Source organism: Dendroctonus ponderosae, unplaced genomic scaffold (assembly GCF_020466585.1).
Source record: "Dendroctonus ponderosae isolate FM_Combo_2020 unplaced genomic scaffold, Dpon_F_20191213v2 Dpon_F_20191213_1, whole genome shotgun sequence".
Taxonomy (NCBI): Eukaryota; Metazoa; Arthropoda; class Insecta; order Coleoptera; family Curculionidae; genus Dendroctonus; species Dendroctonus ponderosae.
The window spans coordinates 20,781,354-20,798,407 of record NW_026017110.1 but is presented as its reverse complement, the minus strand read 5'-3'; the positions used below and the strand labels follow the sequence as shown (position 1 = coordinate 20,798,407).

Sequence of the window (17,054 nt, the reverse complement as noted above, 5' to 3'; positions counted from 1 at the left end):
CCATAAGCTTTAGCAACAGCAGAAAAACATTTATTTTGCTGTAGGGAACACGCGGATATATGTGAGTATAGTTCGAATCCATAAAATCCTAGATAAACTCCTTTAAACAATTGTAGATCTTGGACCACTAAAGCACATTGCTAGAACTTCATTAATATGCAGACACTTGCAATTCGAACATAAACTGTAAATATTTTGTTTAAATTAAAGGCTGAAACTAGAAGGTTCCCGTCGGTTTAATAGTGGGGTGCCAAGAGATACAATCAGAAACACTGACTCTGGTTGTAAGTCTGAAGGGGACGTCAAGCTATCTAGATCCAGAAATATTCCCATAAATTATTAATAATAAGCGAGGAATAATTTAGGCTTTCACTGTCAGATGGAAAAATGGTTGGAGGCCAAACATTCTGAAAACTGAAATGGAAAGACGTATACATAAAGTTATATATCCTTATTAAAGTAATATTTCGTTTTTCCATTTAATTCATTTGAAATTATTTTGATACCGAATTGAGTCCGAGCAGTTACCGTATTGATTCCGAGAACATTATAACGCATCACAAAACAGTAATGAAATTGAATCGGAAAATAGAAACTAAACTACTATAGCGACCATATAGACGATTAGCTAGGAGTCTGGAACAGTCTGGACGTTTATGAACTTCTCTGAATAGAATCAAAATGATGGGCATACCGCTTCCTTCAAATTATTTCTCTTATTGTTTATTGCTTTAATGAAGTTGTTTTAGTATTTGTTCTTCTTGTGAACTGGTCATTGAAGGTCAAAAGTTGAAAGAAAATAAATTTACTTCCTTTTACACCCCTGGTTTCAATCAAGTTTGTTGACTTTGGCAATTCCGAACAAGACAAGCTTTTATAAACGGCTGATATAAAAATTACTGCCATTCGGTTGGTATTTTCTTGGCAAAATTTTTATTTGCGCAAATTGGAAGGAATTATTGTAACAATAGAAACATTTCGGCGAGAAAATGTGCACCTGATGATATTATGTATAACATGACAGTATATGCTTTTAATGACAAAAACTACTAAGGACCAAACAGTTGCAAACAAAGATATCAAACGATGATGTATTAGCACACTTCTATAAAAAATTTACTTATCAAACAAGGTTCCTTACTTTCTTCTGAAATATGACTAAAGTCGACTAAAATCTGTTAAAATACTCCCACATGAATAAATCCCGTGAACGCGTTCATTAATATCCCATTTAACAAATTATACAAAAGAAATTAAATGCAGTCTTCAACTTCATCAGACAACCCTCGCCCAGTTCGAGAATGATCCCACTTAACGTTATCAGGTTAAAGAATAATGATGAGGTTTTGAGCACTCCTGAGATGTGGATAGAAACCTTTGTCAACAATGTGATAAAAGATGCACAAGGCAAAATGACAGAAAACTGGACAATACAAGATAAAATAGATAGAGTCGGGTAAATGGAAAAATATTTGGAGCAGTTGTGTTAGGTAAGCTTAAAGTCATATTGGAAGTCATGGGCTTGTTTAACAAGCCCATGAATTATTTATTTAGAATTTGAGTTATTCGTTTAGAATTTGAATTATTTATTTAGAAAACACCAAAATAGGTAAAATTAAATTCTGCAAACGTCTGCAGATCCTTAATAATCTATGGCATCAAAAAGATATAAATGAAAATGTAGGAGACAACTGTACTGCAATGTCAGCAAATACATACATTTTCGTAAATGTTGTCGTTTTCATGAAGATGTTTCGTTTACTAGAACCCATATATTTATTTTTAACTGTTTTCTTCAAATTTTCAATAAATAGACACGAAAAGAATAAAATTGGCAGTAAAATAAATGTATAACTATACAAGCATTTTTGTACATTCTTCAGATTTTATTTGCATTGTTGTGCCTAATTTATGCGCATCCCATAAACTATCGTTTTATCATCCTTATTAAAATACCTGTGGATTCTGTCAATTCATTCATGTCTTAGAACTGAGTTAGACCCAATTGTGCAATACAAGCTTCAGCTTGCGCTTAAGAGAGTACGGTTCCTTCGAATACATTGTTCGAAAAACCTCAACACGAGAACATAATCAACTTGATTAAATCAAACACTTTAAATATAAGATAAAAAAATAAATATAAATGAAGCGAATGGACTGTTGCTTATAGTTTACGATGAAGTTTCAGATGGATCCATGATTTACATTTTAAATTTAGGTATCAAACGAATTCTTGCATGGTTGATCCAAGAAGACTACAAAATGTTTTCTTCATTTTATACGGTAATTTCAGAGGCATAAAATAATTGAAGATTTTACAAAATTATTGATACAAGATGCTGGAAGGAAATTTAATTAATTTTGACATGATAAAAGCATTTGAAAACGTTTCCTAGTTTATAAATTAGAAACAACCGAAAAATATCAAGAGCGCAAAAATTTATGAAACTATTGACGATTTGAATATAGATGAATTAATGAGACAATTAAGGATATTAATCGATGTTCCGTTGGGAACTCCACAAGTAAAATAGACAATAGTGAAACAATGCATCACATTAATGGATGCTTTGTGAGGAGAACCACGAGTAAAAAAAGAATAATTTGCATAAACATATGGATAAAGAAATACCAGAAAGATCAGAATAATGCTCCGGGTGGTGAAACAATTTGCTCAACAAGAAAATCCCAATAGGCAACGTGTCAGTTTGTTTAAAATACATAACAGCATCTGGCGAACCAATTTGCAATGCAAAGACGAACTTCCTGAACGGGTGCCAGCTCGAAGAACGACGACACTGATGTACTTTAAGTCTTATTGCAACTCTCGGTGGTCGTGATCGCTAATGTAATTGTCGAGAAATCTGTAGAGGAATTAGGAGGCAAAACCCGCATCCTAGTCTAGCTTGCTGCTATCGGAAAATAGGTTTAAATGGATCATTGTTTTTTTATTGTCCTAGTTTCCGGAGACATAAAATCGTATTAAGGCTTCGATATAAAAGCTGCGCGGCAATTTCCTTCGTGTTTTGTTTTAGGTTTCCAGCTTAATTGACTCATCTAGATTTGCTATAAAGTGTTGCCATGTTTTTTTTTTAGTCAAACATGCACGTAATATATATAGAAATATAGTATAGAAATATACATATCCATTGCTCGGTTTTAGGATAAGCTTATAACACAAACAGGGGGTACGTTGGTTTTTTTATAGAACAAATCAAATTCTCCCAATTGCGCATTATTTTTGGAAAATACCCTATACGTCCAGATATGAAAAGTTAATCGGAGCAATAATCGCTGTTAATACTATGTATTTAAATTACAACAAAATTATGTTGGGTTTAGCATAGCGTAGAATTTTGCCCGTAGGCCCAATATGAAAAACTGCATAAAGTACCTACTATTTTAAATATTTTCCCGTTTGCCCCAAATGCGACCTTGCATGTCAATTTAATAATACCGACATTTACAATTTTAATTCGGACATCATGTTTAAAGCATTTTAAATCCAGCTGAATGGATCATTTCAGTGATTTTAAAATACATTTTGTTCGTTTTAAAATTCGCGCTGCAATTAAACCCTAATAGATGAAGACATCTGAAAGTCCACGACCTGGGAGTGTCGGCTAAAAAACAAGAAGTTATCGAGTAAACTGTAAGCAACTGGAAAATAATGTTACGCGTCAATAGTAAATCTATCAGAGCCACTATATTTAGCGTCCGACTACCATTCGAACGAGCAGTCATTTTATTAGACACTATATTGACTGAGGAAGTCTTGGAACATGTATAAAATATAAAATTTAAGAAATTGGTCTCGTTTACTTAACAGCCTTTTCTTTTATGGCACCTATTGGCCATAACATGGTTTAATGGACTATTTTACGGCTATACAGTTTTTGGATAAAAATCGAAATACCATCTGGGGATTTATCAGCTAAACTCACCTGACATCAATTTTGTTAAACTCCAATAAAGAAAGCTTGGATAAAAGAAAGCTTATCTAAGCTTCATCAGACCTACTTTCAACAAATATATCTTCTTCACTTAAAATACTATAAAATTGAGAATGAGATACGATTCATGGCGTATAAATAAAGAGTTAGAACGTAGCCAATAACATCCTCTGACTTTTAAATCGCAATTTTCACATAAGCCTCAAACAATGCCAACGTTAAAAACAGGGCAGGCCAAAAATGCATAAAATTAGAACATAAATGGAAATTGAAACATTGATGGATTCAACAAGTTAAACCGAACGGCGCATTACCGATAGTAAGTTCGGCTTCATCAATCAAAGCAATAAATTTGCTGATGAAGACTTCGTTTATCGTGGTCTACTTTTGCAATACGTGAACTAAGTTCAATGTTAATTAGATTCTATTTAAATAACTTCGGTTTCCAAACGGAATACATTTATGTATCGGTATTCGATTTAAAATATACAATCGAAGTTTTTTTACTTTGGTTTTGACTTCATTGTTACACATTTCATCTACATAAAAACTTAAAAAGCACTAATAACATCATTGACTTCATGATAGTATCACTAATCATAAGTAAAAGATACGTAATTTATAGACTTTAAATGTTGCTAAACGTGAACTATTTTTCCATCGAACAGACCAATGAAGAGTAATAAACTAAGTCATTTTGTGATGCCTCATCTGATAAGTATACAACATTCCAATTAACGTCTAGATTGTTTTCCGGACAAAGTGGCAAAAGCCAGTTAAGAACACTTGAATGGTAGTCGGCCCTTCATAAAACTATTTGAAATTAGCCGGAAAGTTAGTGATTTTCCGACAAGTTTTAATACTCTGCAAAGTTGAACGGCAAGATTTAACTCGAATACAATGGAACCAGACTGTTTAATCCTCGTGCTCAATTATCACTCGATTCGAACAAAGCCGCTCTAACAGAATTATTTCCATATCGTGCGTATTTTACACACAGTAAACATGACAAAAGTCAATCATTGATAAATATTTGCAAAATTATAAGAGGATTGATTGCATTTAAAAATCCATTAACTGCAGGAAAACCTAAACAAATAACACGGAAAATACATCTGAACATATTAGCTCCGGTATAATCTCGCTAAAAGAGAATCCCACATTTTCCAACTAAACCAGTGGAAGGAAAAAACTCCGATGGAATTCCTGTCTCGTTTGGGTTCCAGTAGATTTACCTCACTATTTTATGGGACGGAAAAACCGCGTCTACCTCTCATACTTCGACCAACTTTGAGAAGCGATCTATGGAGAAAATTTGAAATTTAGGAAGACACATTACACTACTCAGAAATATATGCGCCAAGGCTTTCTTTCGAACCGTAAATTCTGTTCGACGTATATCGTAAATATTATTAAAATTTAATGCAGTCAAACTTGAACAAAAAGAGCTTAATTGACGTCCTAGAGTATTTTATTGATAAATGCAGCTTTTGTCAATATTGTCAGGAAAGCCACGTATAAATATTATAATCGGTGTTCCATTGAAGGAGTTAAAGTGAATGCTAAAATAAAATCTTTATTTCCAATCTATGTCACATGAAATGATGATGAATTTCCTCCACAGCATTCGACCCTCTCGATTTTGAAAGACGCTTAAAGAACCATTCAAACTTTCATTATCGACAAATGGGTACACAAAAGTAATTAATGATATCGAATAAAGGTAATTGGATTTGGTAATAGACTCGCTTTGTTCGGCGACCAATGTAGATTTATCGCTCACCACATTGAAAATTTGATTCACTTCTACAAAGTTTGTCATTTATTTATTCTTGGTTCATTTCAATAGAACTTCGTTGTGAAATGAAAATCTCAACCGGAGATTTAAGTAAAAATAAACAAACAGCATTTGAAAATTTTTAGATAATAATACATTCTCGATGTTGTTCAGACAAACGCATACATTTTTGATGTATACGTTTGATATTCATCTGGATAGTCACATAAATTATCTACGTACTCTACATTATCTGAGAACACTAAAGGGCAATGTAATAACCATTTTACGTAGTCTGCAAGTTACGCACCTACTTTTAGAATAATGAAATTGTAACACGAAAGCTTATCTAGTTCGATGCTGTGAAGTTTCGAATAAAAGTTGGTGTGATCAAAACTTTCCAGATGAATAATGAAGACCATATTTTTTCACAGCACAAGCGTTTTTTCAGCACAAGTCACAGGAGCAGGTGACTTTTACTACACAATTTTGCAATGAAACTTAATTAAACCTGTGCAAAAAGTGCAAAGCAACTGACTGAATAAAATATTTCCTTAAAAGTCTAACAGTAGAGCCCAAGTGTAAGCTTCCATTGCATGTGAAGTTCTTCCTCTTATCGCCTTCTCTGGCAACTTGGTGTTACTCAGTGGAAATATAAAATATCCTTCTTGTTTATTATATGTATTATCTTGCCATTGTCTTACCTTGACGAACTGCTTAATACACTCATTTCCATGTTCTCGTAAAAACGCTTGCAGCGTTTCCATTCCTTGTGCAGAAAGCAATCGGTATCCATTTCCATTAGGACCTCCACCAGGGCCTGGAGTACTGGGCGATGCGGATGGGGACGGTGTCGGTAATGAATTATGGAACGGATTGTTGCCATTGAGGACGTTATTGTTGTTTATATTGCCGATAGTCGGGTTGTTATTTTGATTAAGATTGTTGTTCAAGGAAAAAAACATGTTTGCTTCACTGACTTCAGTTACTGCACTAATGTCTGGTTTACGACGGAGCCACTGCGTTTTTTATATAGTGCAAAATCATCTCAAATAAACAAAATATGCTAAATGCAATATTTTCATACACTTGCTTTGATATCCACCTGAATGTTTTAAAACAAGTCGATAGAGCAGAAAGTTTATTACAAAGGCTGCGCTAATTTACACTTGCCAGAGACTCGGTACAAACAAATGAAAACTTTGGATAGTCATAGCCGCATATTCTAAAGTTTTCTGAGGTTTTTCCTTTTCAGTGTGAATTCCACTTAAATATTGGAAAACTAAAACACTGATTGGCTGAGTCAAAAATTGTTTCTAATTAATTTAATTAAGTTGCAGCAAAATTGCTGTTCCAACTCTAAAATCTAATACTTTATTCATTTATTTTACTTTATTTTATATGACGTGCTATGTCGCATTCTAGCGGATTGAAAAAAATTATGAAGTTCAATTATTAACATACAGTGTTTAAGAATATAAATTACAATCATAACGGTGAGAAATAGTGGGATGGTATGAAGTCCGCTGTGGAAGAATATTTTAAAAATGTTCCATAAAATCTGGAATCCTAACGCCGCCAAACCAGAAATTACTTTTGCGCCGCCCGGACATAATAAAAATTCATGGCAAAATTTAATAAAATGCAAAATTTATTAAAAAGTTGGAATGAAAAAGAACAAACTCGACGGCCGCATCGGTTCTATAAGTCAGTTTATGGCGAATTTCATTTCCGCAAGATTTCCGGGGTGCGATACAAATTATTTAGCTTGGAGGTTTGCAGTTGTCTGCACTGCCACTGATATCGGCTTTAGAGCTAAGAAAATAGAGTATTTCAAGAGTTTTCGAAGTTGCCGAACAAGAATATGTGGCAGTTATTTCAAATCGAAAATAATTGAATGCGCGGAATTGACTAAATAGAAAAGTTGCTCAATTAAAACAACTAACAAAACTGTACCCACGTCAGTCACTCATGAAAAATTTAGAAAGAACCGTAATTTCTTAACTTTTTCATTTGCTCTCTTGGGCTGTAAGCAAATGTACGCTTTGTAAAAATCTAATCTGATTTTCAAACGGCAAGAACTCCAAATAAGTGACCACAAAAATAAAAGCTTTACAGCTAAACAGTGAAGTGGAAAAGAAAGCTAAACAGTGAAGTGTATTAAGCTGAGCGACAAAGATATTTCAGGTATTCTTTGGATGAACTCTCAGCGTGAACTTTGGGGTCTAATATTGGATTCCAAACTATTGATGATAGTTCTAATGTATTCTGTATACTGTTTTAAAACGGGATTGAAAAAATGATGTTCAAGAACGCATTGCGTTCTTTCCGAAATATTTCAAGGAGGAAAAATATCTCCTATTCCGTTGTTCTCATGCTCTTTACCGTGGACACAGTGTACTGCACAATATCGGTTTTATCATCCTGTCGACTCACTCGAATTCTTTCAAAAGTAGGGCATTGTAATTCGAAACTCAATACACTTTATACTTCGGTAAATGGTTATACTTCAAAGAACGTTTAACGCCAAATTCAAAAAATACCTGATTAAGACATTAACAACTGCTAGATTGTTGATGATTAATAATTTCAAAAACACGAGTTGCGAACACTTTCTCAGTTCATAAAAAAGCCTGAATTATGACCGAAAATAATGACAAAAAACAGTTTTGAAACTAAATATTTTCAATTGGTGAGTAATTTCACATTGTGTGAAGCATTGTCGGGCATATCTAGATGATATTACCGTTTGGACAGTCATCAACATTTTGTTTCGATCTGTACGTATATTCGCGTGGTAATAGGTTGGTTGGTTGTTAATTCATAGTGACGAGCTTGTATTTAAATTGAAACGCGTTAGAACCGACGTTTTCACAGTAATATTTCCACTACATCAGGCTAGATTATTTGTGAACAGCTTCTAGTTGAATTAAGTTAAATCAATTAAATAAATACCGTGCATTTCTGTAGTTATTTAAGAGAGAACTCAGGCAAAAATTTCTAAGCTAACTTGTCTAAGAATGCTGGTATGAAGTTATGTAAAAATGATATTATTGAAGGGATTTATAGGACTCTTATAGCCTAGTATCACACATGAAATCCTTTCATCGTTGCAGATATAGATTTTTATTTATTCATGCATTCTCAAATGGGTAACAAATAATTTCAGTGTCGAAAATGAAGTTCAATTTGTATTTTATTCTAGGAAGCATGGAACAAAATAAAGATGTTTATTTAAAAATAATATAACATTGGAGATAAAGCATGTATATGTAATAATGCAGTCAATTGAGTAGCGATAAATAGACTCGCATTAAATTAAAAGGTTAATGTTATGCGTTTAACTTAAATAAAGTAAGTTTTGTGCAATTACGTGCTAAATCACCTTTCGTTTGTTCATAAATTCCATAGTATAATTGGGTAACAGAAAGATTAATACACTGCTGGCAAATTAGTGCAAAATTCCCCGCCTAAAATTCTCATCAGCTACGTGTACGAATCTATGACGTTCATTAAGCACAATATTTAAAAACTCAGTTATGGTAATTTAATTCGATAAACCGGCTACGCCTCTAACGCTTCAGTTTTAGTTAGATCCATTTTGCATATACGGTATATGCAATTTCTTAGCACAAGGGAGGATGATATATTACGACAAGCAGTTCCTGTTGAAGCGCAGCTTCAATTTGTAGCATACAGGAAAACCCACTGTTTCAATTCCATTGTAACGAGAAATGTTTTAGAAAAAATCGTATTGGAGCACGAGCTGGGATACTATGACTTGTTGGACAACTTATACAACTTATAGTTATTAATTCTATCTATTTTAAGGGTTGCCAAGTCCAAAAACTCCTCGCCTGGCAACTGATATCCGTTCGGTTGGAATTAATGTGTAAACGAGATAAAAAATCGATTGTTGGTTAGTGGTTATCCTTAATAGAATAAAGGCGTAGAGCGTTTTCATCGAATGAAGGAAACGCGTTAATTAAATTACATCCAGTCGATATGAGAATATGATATAACGAGACTGGCTGATTAAATAAAAAGAAGCGAACACTACATTAGGCCTCTGTCAATAATGGATCTTATTTAGTAAAAGGGGAAATTGGATCGTTTAGCAAATATATCAATGGTATAAATTAAGTCATCTAAAATTTAGCTAAATACTTGCTTTGTGGCCATTATTTGAAGAAAAAAAACACTCAGCCTTAATAAAACTGCCCATTTCCTCTCGCTATTTTGGCGATAAATCAGGACCAAAGTCACAGTAACATCCTTTAAACACTTTTCTCGAAAATCCGTTGTAACGTTTCATTCAAACTGACACGCTTGTTAAGGAAAATCTCACACTTTAATCCGATCAAGCTAGTGGCTTAATTCTGTCGTTTCAATTTTGGCTTTAGTTCATGGAAGTAAAAACAGTTTAAACTAGTGAAGTGATTTCATTGCTAGTCTATGGCAAGCTGAGTTTATTAGAATAAAGCTGATAAATCAACCTTAAAGAATTTTCCTTGTGAGAAAAAACCGGCTAGAAGTTTTAGGGCAACACCTGGAAACACCAATGTTGGAAGTCATTTGATCAGAATATTCTAAAAATCAATGAAATAATAACTGTATATTAAATACAATGGTGGTTTATTGATAAATCTCCAAGTTCCATAGAGTTCTGTTTGCTATTAAAATGTATATAACTTGCTACATATTTATGTTTATCAACTTAATAAACAAAAATAAATGTGTATGGGTTCATTAGTTAGAAGAATGTTAAACTTGCTTAAAGCACAGTTGTGTAAATGTTAGTATTTAAATTCTCTAAGTACTCAAAAACCTGAAAGTAGGTGCATTTGTACTTGCATCAACCCGTAAATATGTAATTAATATCAAATTTGCCGTTGTAAATGCATAATCAGCTATTTCCTATTTACTTCTTTATTTTTTAATTTAATTAGGTGGGTACTCACAGAAGGCTTCGGATTTCGAACATTTTTTTCCCTTAGAAAGCTAAACATTGATATAACATTTCTCCGCTTCAGATTACTTTTTTTGTCATTTGAAAATCATATCAAAGTTCAGTTCCACAGACCAGATCCTTTTATATGTATGCAATTCATTGCAAGTTAGGACGTACTCAACAGTTCACGGGGCTTGGGAGCAGTCAGCAGGACTAAAGAGTGGACGATCGAATTGTTTAGATCTAACGGTAATGAACAACGTCTGTCAACTTTATTATACTTTTATTCACGCACAAATACAAACACGCAAGAGTTGTATATGGTTTGGACAGTAACGCAAAAATAATCCTTTGCGTTTGGCCTGGACTCAAGGGGTCGTATTATAAGCCTGATTTCAGCCAAATTTAAGGGTCCAAACAGGTTTTATCAGAAAAATGCAGCGAAGCGTAAAATTAGATTCCTACCCTGTCAGCGTGTCCCTAAAATATGCCTTTCTGCATTCGAAATTTTGAACAAAAATTCTTGCCATCATTTCCTGGGCATTTTCCAGCTGTATCTTGATTATTGCCAAATACCGAGTTTTTAATAAGTGCCGTGTATCAGTTAAGCACGCAAGTAAAAGTAAATGCTACTGTATAAACAGAAATTACATAAATACTTAACTCGATTCGGAAGGTATTTATTAAACAATGCTTCGTCTTAAACCAACGATTAGTTTATTGTCCGCATAACTGTCAAAACATCAGGTTCCGATATGTTTGCCGTCCGAAGACAGCGCGACCGCCATAATATATCTTCGAGAAACTGACTTACGAAAACACTGATATATAGCCCGCCATCATCATCCTAAGTTATTCCGAAAAACGATACTTTTATGGTCGCAAAAATACATGTTTATGTTGATATGGACTCCCCTTAATATTTCATGATAAAATTGACTGTGTCCTTTCGATAAATGCCGAAACAAAATCGAACAAAAAAACACTCAACAGGAAAAAGGGACATGGCGGAAATACAAACATGAATTGAGTTAGTAGTACACATTGATAACAATAAATCATTTGATGTAAAAATAAAATTCAAGTTGTTAGCGTTAGTCGGTCTATAGCAAAGTAACGTTTTGTTTTAGTCGCGAAACTGCTTTGCAATGCAACATTTTTTATATTATAATTTTAATAAAAAATCTTACCACCTAAACGATGCTTGCAACAAAATGTTGTTGCAACGCCCACATGATTAATCCAAAATTCAACTACCTCCTCAACCTAATGAAAATAATTGCATGACTTACAGCTCATTTTTAAATCAGAGTTATCGATATAGACATCGACTTTAACAATGTGATTAATGGCATATGGGGTTAGGTCATAATGCGGAAAACAATGGCTGAAACCATTCAGTCTCGAGAGAGCTTTCGATAATAACTTCAGTGTCAACTTTGCTATATATTGTTAGAGTAGGCCCCGCCCTAAAGCTGAGAAATAAACGTCTTACCCGTAAACCATCGACTATCAGAAATGATTAATGATGTGAAGTACATCGTAAAATCATTAGCATATCAGGTAAATTTATAATAATAGTGTTGCAAATAAGGTTAAGATATAAATTTAGTAATGTGTATACGATTATGGGAAGTTGTTTTGCATAAAGACGCCCATGCACTTATCCATACATACAAAATACGAGCACTAAATGGATCAGGACTTTCTACATTGGCTTTGGACCATGTCGAAACGTATGGTTTTTTTAGTTGAAAAACATACCTAATGAACACATATTTTTCCTTGATTCAGTTCTGAGAATTATCTTCAAGTCAGCGCTCCGAAGACAATGGTAATTGTGGAATTTGCAATAAGTATTTGGATTGAAGATCTCCTTCAAATGTAATCAATTCTCAAAACAGTTACGCAAAAATAGTTAAACCTACAGTTTTGAATTTTGATATCTACACGTTCATATACTATTTGATCACGCAATTTTGTATTCCAGTTTATGAGCTTGAAAAAACGACACTAGGACCCATTTGTTACCCATTGAAGTTCTGCACGCATTGAAGTATATTCAATAAAAAATGTTTCAAAATATTTCATTACACAAATATTCCGTTCAATCAAAAATGTTCTTACCAAAACCTCAAAAAGAATAAAATATTAAATTTACTAGAATCACCCTACAAAAATACTGTTCATAAAATGTTCACGTTCAGGTTTAAATCGTGTTTTTGCAAATGTACAAGAGGTACTTTCGAAATAAATATTTCAAATTGAATCAGAATGATTAATGTTTTTGGGAAAATATTTCCAATCGTTAATATAAGGATGGAAACAAATGTATGAGAAAAGTGAATTTGCAATTTTTTGATTATTTGGCGATACTGGTATAACCCGTTTTTACCCGTACATCCCAAACTCATCAAAATTGCAGCTTTGATCAGCAGCTTGATTCAGTTTAAAATGTAGTTTTTGTAATCAAATCTAAATCTGTGGTGTAAACATATCTGGTATACCAATATATTTTCATGCAGAAATAAAATTGCTATTTTTTAGTTCAATTTCCCACAAACTGTTAAATTTAGATGACGTAAATAAAAAATATCTTCAATCTGCTATATAACCAGAAAATATAATATTTCCAATGCAAATTTCCCAAAAACTTGACAAAGATTCCAAAATAATGTCTGTAACTATTTCGAGCTCATGCACACCAATCATCAATCACCCTGTTTAGTACCTTAAGCAACGACGAAAAATAACAACGTATTTAAGATGACAAGAAAACCGTTTTGCAAATTATCGCTTACATAAAAAAAAACACAATAAGTAAATAAGTAACTAAAAATATGATTGTCTACCAGACATTGTCTTGCATCAACTTCTACTATCATACTTTTGTTTGTTGTTCATTTTTAAGCTTACCAATACAAACGTACAATATTTTTCTTCACTATAAATTTGAATTCAAAAATTCAAGGAAGGAAAAAAACTTCAAAGAATTTTATTTTCCCAGGTTCCTAGTGTATACACACTAGGAACCACACAACTATACGAATTTATTGTAACGTTGATCTCATGCCTGGCATATTTTAGACTTTGCATCTACAAGGAATTCTAATTTCAAGTAGACAATAATGAGCGAAACTTTGGGTATGAAAAAATGTTCAGTTAGCAAAGATTCTACAAATATGAAAAGAAAAACACTGCTACAAGTTAGGAAAAGAAAACCATCCCTAACAAAGTCTATTCAATATGACAAGATCATGGGATGATTCTAAAGTAGAAAAATGAGCTAAGCACACTTGGACTAATCAATGTTGAAAATGTCTGCAAATGCGTTGTCTAAACTCAAATACACGAGGTTCATTTATAATTACTTAGGTTAGTGGTTTTCGAATTGGAGATGGACAACCAAAAGCAAAACTATTGAGTGCTTCAAGGGTAGGATCAACTTAACTTGATCTTGATGCGAAACTTCAACATCGAGTATAGTTCAAGCAACATCAGTAACATTAGCCGATAATAAACGGAAATTGGAATATTATCAAAAGGTTTCCGAAGTCTAGTCCACTAGAAAATAACGTTCAACTTCCTATTATCGAAAGCAATATATCACTTTGGCCAAGTAACAACAGTGGCAAGTGGAAAACTAATAAACAACTTCCCGGTCTACAGAAATTAAAATCATTTAGCATGTTTTGTCAAAATTCAAGATGAAGTTGCACATGAAAATCTACCTTGACCTCACATGTCTTTTACGAACATTTCAATCATAATAACTATTGATACTGTCTGAAACACTGTGTGTCACATTCGGTCTAACTCCGGACGTTAGCTGATCCGGACATTGTCGATGTAAATACGCGCGTCAAACTCATAGAGATTTCGCAATCGTAGTTTAGAAACTCACGTCCGTTCGGCGTCGTCGTTTAACGGCGACTTGCTGTGAAAGAGTGTCCACGGCACCCCGACGCATCCAGGCGCACGTGCCAAAAGGGCTCCCACCATCGTAAAGTGCATAAATCTGGAATAGACCAATTATCCCCCTTTCTTATGTCAAGTATATCCCAAAGTTTCTACTGATGAAAAAACGCATCTTGAGTAGCCCAGGGCACGAAGCTCAACTGTTTAGCTGGTAGATGGGGACATTTAAAACTCCGGAGTAAAGATGATGAAGACAGATATGTTAACTCGGGTTAATGTTTGGTAAAAACACGTCTATAATGATGGGGTATGTACCCAAATATGTAACACATATTTACATTAAGTTTTCTAGACAAAATGTGCATTCAAAGAAATAAATACCTACTTTTACTTTTAGTCCTATTGATATATTGAACCTTGTTCGAGAAGCAGTAGTTTAGATGCTATTATTGACCAAGCCAAGGATTTTATTAACTTCGCATTAGTTTCTGTAATCAGTTAGGCAGTCCAACCAGCATTATAATACAACTAAGTAATATTCGATCTACTTCTTCCCCTTTAAGGAAACGTAATAATTCTCACTAGAAAAATGGTTTGATATTCCACGGAAGCAGTCGGAAATCTTAGATCCTAAACGATTTAACCAACTAATCGGTCCAAGTTCATTCGTACGAAATTGGCTCCGCAGTATTTGATATTGTATGCAGTTACTTTGAAAATGTCAATCATTTGTCCATGGATGTAAAATATGCTTAAGTAATATCGCAAAAATAGAGATAGTGTCTTTAACAAAGTAAAATTAAATGCTTTTGGGAACTTCTGCGGTGAATATCAAGCAGACCGTAATTAGTTGGCTTAAACGCTCTGCATTTAAACCATTAAGAGGTATGTACTTTATATTTCGGGTCTTTTGATATTACCAAATCCTGAAGGTTATACAGTTGATATGATGATGAAACTCCCCGATACATCAATTTTCTTATAATCCTGCCTAAAGACTGATCGGTTTATCAAAATAAATTTTGTTTATGACGACTAGGGACAGTTTCATCAAGTGACCGATATGTTGTTTACACTGCACCTCTTCCTTTGAATTGAAGAACCGTGATTGCGTTGCAAAGTCGATCAGACGACCGCACCCAACTTGGACTGGCGGTGCGCTTACGTATAGACTGGTTTTGCTGACATTGAGTTTTGCGAAAAAGTAGATCACTTGGACGGATTTTGATCACCAAATTTCTTGACCACTTCATTTAAATCATCAGGGGGCGTAGCTCAGATGGTAGAGCGCTCGCTTAGCATGCGAGAGGTACCGGGATCGATGCCCGGCGCCTCCAGTACTTTTTTTTTTGGTTAATCAGTGCAAGTCGATAATGTGAGGAGCCTATATCGGAGGACCCAGTAGTCTCTGTACGCACCTTTTTAGATTATATAGTCTCAATTGCTTTTGCATAAATTTTACAAAGGAAGTGTAACTCAATCAAAATCAAAGAGGCGCAGCACCAAATCACAAACAGCAAATAAACAATCCGAGACACCCTGTTGAAGATTGTGATTTATCAGCACATTCATCCTAAAAGGCAATCCAACAACAATACGTCTCTAACTCTTTAATGATTCTTTTCATGCATACCCTTCATCCTTTCTGCCGCTAATTCTGCAAAGATCAAGGGCCCACAAGAACAACCTGGAGTGAGGTCGACAAACCCACGCTTCTTCTGCCCTGATTTTGTTCGTTATCTGTCGCTTACACACACATTCGTCTCGGAAATCTTTCACTTTCCACACACGTTCTAAGCTCACAAAACTTGCTGAACACGCTCTTGGGCAATATCTGGCCGCATCATCAACAACTTACCCAAAGGAGGATATCAGTAAATTTTTTAAAGGATTTTTTTTCCATTGCTCCTAAATTAAACAGGATTAAACTACGGAGTATCTATTTTAGGCCCGTATTTATAAACGTTGCTCAAGCATGAGTCGAGCCTCAAGTACGATACTTGGCTTCGATTGCGATTTATAAACGATTCTCATTCTCAAACCAGTGCTTACAGCCTTGCTTGCTCAAGTATCGGTCGACGGTGGCTTGAGTATTGCTTCTACCCAGCCATTGGTCGAGATTTTTCGTTGAACCGTCAAACGGTTTTTAAGGTTATATTACTGTTTATGTTATGTTTTTACATTTTAATTTTTTGATTTTACTATCGTATACAATACCTATAAGAATGGACAAGGATTTGAATATTTGGACGTAACGGAGGAGGAAATAAACGAAGACCAACGTGTTAGTAAAATACAGGGTTGCTCATTAGTGCGTCAAAGTGCGATATCTCAGTAAATATGAACTTTACAAGAAAATACGTCCTACGAAAGTTTTTCATGTTTAAAAGGTCCACATTTTAAAATTACTTTCCAATATACGGGGTGTATCATAAACGTGTGGTAGTTACCAACT

At 34.1% G+C, this 17,054-nt stretch overlaps 1 protein-coding gene and 1 non-coding gene across 8 annotated transcripts in view; one reads left to right on the top strand and one right to left on the bottom strand.

Annotated features, from left to right (window-relative positions):
- The window catches only part of LOC109546396 (liprin-alpha-1), a 112,780-nt gene that overhangs the window by 67,562 nt on the left and 28,164 nt on the right, over positions 1-17,054 (bottom strand). The gene's annotated exons all lie outside the window — the stretch shown is intronic.
- Positions 15,864-15,936, top strand: Trnaa-agc. Its single transcript has one exon. It is a non-coding gene; the product is annotated as a tRNA-Ala (tRNA).